Consider the following 5,342-nt stretch of genomic DNA (forward strand, 5'->3'; position numbering starts at 1 on the left):
TGTACAATTAAGGAGAGGTCTGGAACAGAGACATGACCTGTTCAAGGTCCCACAGCAGAGCTGGGAGGAAAACCCAGGTTTCCTGACTCCCAATCTAGTGTTCACTGCATCTCTTGCTTCTTTTAGATGCTCAAAACCCCAGTCCTGGATCACACCTTGATTTTATTTCCCACATGATCTGCAGGCTCTCCTCCCTATCATCCACACTGTGTGTTGCTTCACTAACCTTCACTAATCCTGCAATGTTGCCTTACCACCAACTGCATTTGGTTTCACACTCAAGAGATTTCAAGACACTCCCCTTTAGGTCCCACCCCAACTCATTCTCCTCTACCTCCTGAACAAACAAACATGCAGCCCAGATCATCTCTGTCCCTCATGGTGTTCACTCCTCGTCCCCTTGGTTGCCCTTGCCATCCTCTCTGCCTATCCAGGGTCTCCTCACTATAAGGCTTTGCTCGAATTTTTCCAAGGTTTGATTTCCAATAGTCACTTTGAGGGCAGAGACCAAGCAGTGACTTATTCATCTTGTCCCTTTCACACTTCCCAGTAGAAACCTGGGCACACAGTAGGTTTTCAGGAAATAGTGTCAAAGAGTTTGCAGGCTATTCCAGCCAACTTTGAGTACATAGTGTTTCCTTTTACCATGTAGGACATTAGAAGACAAATATGCCTCAGGTTTGCAACTGGGGGCAGCTACAGTGTGGGATAGGCCTATTTAGTACATTGTAAATATTTAATGGTGATAAGGAAGTCGAGGTACAGGGCAGGAGAGCCTAACAGAACAGAATGTTTTTGGTACCATTTCCCCTTCTTGAAGATCCATTAACTTCATTCAATCTCATGGCTCAATTCATTTTCATAAAGATTTATTTAGAATGTGCTTTGTGCCAGGCACATATTAGGTGCTTCACAAAGCTGAATAAGAATCAGTTCCAGGCACCCTATGATAATGTAAAGGAACTCCTGTATTCATGAACTGCTTTCAGTGTCTTAAGGAGAAAATGGTTTCTCTAGGCAGGTTGATTTTTATGAAATTGCATTGAGTTGGGCCCTTAAGAATATTTCAGATTCAAAGGGCAGAGAAGGAGACAGAAAGGAACAGCATTTGCTAAGGAGAAAATGCAACAAAGCAAAAGCAGGGGGACCTAAGAGTCATGGTATGTTCAAGGGTACCCAAGGAGGCTGAGATATAGGATATTTAAGAGGGGTATTAGGGGTGGGTGGTAGAAATAGATCATCCATCGTTGGCCAGATCATGCAGATTATAAACACCAGTCTAAGGCTGGGCATGGTGATGTACCCCTATACTCCCAGAAACTCAGATGGCTGAGGCAGTTGCTAGCCTGGACAACTTAGCAAGACCCTGTCTCAAAATAAAAAGGACTAGGGATGTAGCTTGGTGGTAGAGCATCCCTGGGTTCAATCCCCAAAGAAAGAAAAACACCAGTCTAAGGAGTTTATTCCAAAGTGTTGGACATGGATAGCCAGCCTTCAGAGGGCTTTGAGCAGTGATATCATTAGGCTGTGCTCAAGTTGCTGGGCAGATGTGATCAGCCAAGGTCACGGCTAAATATCTTCCTTCATTATCACTTAGGGATTGTCTGCCTCCTCCCCATCTAGCTGCCCCTTCCCCATGCTAGGTATCTTGTACTGAATTAAATAAGGCATACACTTTCCTCTTTGGTCGCCCTGACTGTCCAGTGCTTCATCTCAGCTACACAAAGTTTAGTTTTAGGGTCAAAACTGGCTCTGGGAGTTAACTTTTCACCTCTGGTCTCCTTTCTACCCCCACACTCACATTGTCAGTGCAGCTTCCACAAGGAAGAAAGCGAGGAATGAAACCTAGCTGGGCAGCTTCATAGGCCCAGAGGGAAATGAAGCCTCTCTTCCTGTCATGGAAAAAATTAGAAAGAGGGAGGGGAGCAGGAGAGGAAGGAAAAATTCTGAGCACCTGTGACCCTGTGTGTTTGGGTTTCTGTCAGTTGCAAACTCTGGCTAAAGCAGAGGGGGTAGGATGGGGAGGGCAAGACCACCTCACCACCAGGAGAAATCAAGTTCGTCCTCACTGGGGACACTGGCAGCAGGTAACTCAGAGGTGTGGGGCCCATCTAAAGCAGGAATTGGAAATAGGTCAGAGAAGAGGGAAGCCCCAGCACAGGATGTGCCTCAGAGTCGTCTTCCTGCAGCCCTCCACACGCCTTGGTGGTCATCCAGGACAGAGCACATTGTCCTCAAGACTCAACGACACGGGCTGGAGATGTGGCTCAAGCGGTAGCGCGCTCGCCTAGCATGCGTGCGGCCCGGGTTCGATCCTCAGCACCACATACAGACAAAGATGTTGTGTCCGCCAAATATTAAAAAATAAACATTAAAATTAAAAAAAAAGTCAAACCCCCCCCCCCAAAAAAAAAGACTCAACGACTGACCACCCAGGAGTAAGAATCTGTCTTCTCTCAATCTTACAACCCTACATTCTGGCCTGGGAGATCACAGGCACAGTGACAAGGGCAATGACAAAGCTGGCACCCAGCCTGGCTTTCCCTTCTCTCCCACAACCCCTCTGACCTCTTCCACTGGCCAAGGCTACCAAACCTTCACAGTTCCACTGAATTCCAGGAGTGTTTGTAAATACCTCCCACTGCCTGGGTGCGGTGAGCTGACTGCTCTTTCCTCCCATCGTGCCCCGCCTCTAGCTCAGACTGAAAGAGGAAGAGAGTTTCTGTGGGCCCTGAGCACACGGACAAGGTGCCTGGCAGGTTAGACTGGACAGGTGAGACACCTGCCCTCCTCCAAAAGCAGCAGACTCCCAGAGGCCAAAATGCTCCTGGGCCTTTCTGCAGGCAACAGCCTGGAGACAGGGCAGCCCAGTTGCGCAGTTAGATCAGATCAGGGATACAGATTTGTGTTTAGACCAGCTGAGAAGCATCTCCCACCATGAGGAATTCTGTGCAGCCACACTGGGGGTGGAGAGAAAGGAGATGTGAGGGAGATATTTTCACCACCCTGCTAACTGCCTGTCACTCCTCCCTACAGCTCTTCAGGCCCTCCACACCCCCTATGGGAACACTAATTTTAAAATCCCCTCTGCGGGTTCCTATGGGCTAGTGTGCTATCCCAAGGAGGGGCAGAAAGGGGCTGGTAATGGCTGCTTGTCTTTCTCCTTTGCCTAGCCTCTGGGGTGTGGTGACAAACGTCCACACATAGTGATTCATTCACCTGACTCTTGGTAAACAACTGTCTGGCTTTTCCGTGTCCAGCTGCCTCAGCCTCCTGACTGCTTGGTTCACTATGACTGCTTTCCAGGCCCAGGCTTGAGAAGCAAGGGGTGTTCTGCCTAGTGGATCAGCAAGGAGGCAGGGGGCACAGGTTCCTGACATCAGCCTCTCTTCCCATGGCCTAAGGGGCAGTGGGGTGAGGCAAGTATGTTTGAACTGGACTGAGCTGCTAGCCACTGGTGAATAGCTAGCCATCCTTTCTACAACTTCATGCTGGTATTGCTTTGCTTAACAAAGCTTGTGTCATAGATAACACAAAGGTATTCTCTTCCCAATTTGTCCTTCAAACAAGGCCTTGGATTTCACAACTCCAATGCTGGAGGACATGTGTATGCTACCTTCCCACCTTTTATACAAAGTCTTCCTGGTGGCTCCCATTCAGAATTCTTTCTTGTTTCCTAATTCATTTTTTGTTTTTGTTTTTTAAATTTTTTTAAATTATACATGGACACAGTATCTTTGTTTATTTATTTTTATGTGGTGCTGAGGATCGAACCCAGTGCCTCACATATGAGAGGCAAGAGCTCTGCCACTGAACCCCAGCCCCAGCCCCTCATTTTTTGTTTTTAACCACATTTTTTATTGGTGCATAATAGTTGTACACATCGATGGGATCCGTAGTTGCATATGTATTTATACATGCACACAATATAATTTGGCCAATATCACCCCTCAGCCTTTCCCACCTTACTTATTTCTTGTTCAGTCCCTGTTTTTATTTATTGTAATCATGTCCAAGGCAGGAAGTGGGTAACTCACCTCTAGAAATTACCATTGCTAGCTGCTCAAGTCCCTGTGACTAGAAGGCAGTTCAAGTTAAGTACAAGAGACATATAAATGACTTCAAACTTCAGGACTCAAACTTTCAATCATTGCTGCCACCACCTTTAACACACATATCCGGTACAACCATCTTTTAAATATAGTTCTATTTTGTTCTAATTAGAAAAGAAGTATGTGTTCTTTGTAGATACAGACCCTACTCCACTTTTCCAGAACTTTCCGTGTCATAAAGGGAAAGCAGGATATTTCAATGTTCCTTCACACTTGAGTTGTTCCACGGAGAGCTCATCAGGGACTATTCCCTGGCCTCTCTCTAATCAGCCTTCAGCCTCCACTCTCTCAACTACTGGGACCCCTGGCCACAGTTCCCTCTATGCAGAGCTGGCCAAGGGGTGGATATGAACAACTCTACATCCCCTTAACTCCGCTCCTGTTTCAATGCCACTACACAGAGTACCGGCTGATGAATATGTTGACTTTTGAGCCTGAGGCTAAAACTAGAAAACTGAACCCAACATGTAAGAGTTTACAAAGTCTCAAGAGGAGTACCAATAAAGCTCTCTACCTAGGGACAACACCTACACCAGGCGTGTCTGTCTCTCTTGCTCTCCCCTCACCCCCAGCCTTTCTCTGGAGAAACCCAGGGCCTCTAGCATGTTAGGCAAGTTCTTTACCACTGAGCCACACTCCCAGCCCCAGCTTCACTGTTCAGGTGCCCTCTTCTCACCTGCCTCTATAGGCCCTCTTATGAAACTCTACCCTCTTTTGGGAAACCCTACCCCCTCATCCATCTTAGGGTGCATTATACTGCCCTTAAGTCTGCTTGTTTCTCCTGTAACAACATTTTCTACACCACCCCAACCACCCACACTCCAAATGTGGACATGCCTTCAGCAATTAAAGTCAATGATACCACACTGGGTTCGTTTCTCAGCACTGCCTATAAATAAATAAAATAAAGTCCATCAGCAGCTAATATATATATTTATTTATTTATTTATTTTAAAGTCAGTGATACCAAAGTCATAGAGTAGTTGGGGGATGAAATTATAAAGCAACTTAATCCATGGCATGATTGAGTCCTCCATTTTAATTGGTCATCCAGACTTGTTGAGGGAAAAAATAATATGTACATATGTGTGTGCATGTGTGCACACGCGCGTATGCATGTGCTTGTGTGTTTGTGTATTCCATGTCCCTAAAACAAAACATTTCTGAGATATGGTACTACCTAAACCCATAATGAAAAATAAAAGATTGTCATAATGATTCATAATTTTT

This window comes from Marmota marmota, unplaced genomic scaffold, assembly GCF_001458135.2.
Source record: "Marmota marmota marmota unplaced genomic scaffold, marMar, whole genome shotgun sequence".
NCBI classification, from domain to species: Eukaryota; Metazoa; Chordata; class Mammalia; order Rodentia; family Sciuridae; genus Marmota; species Marmota marmota.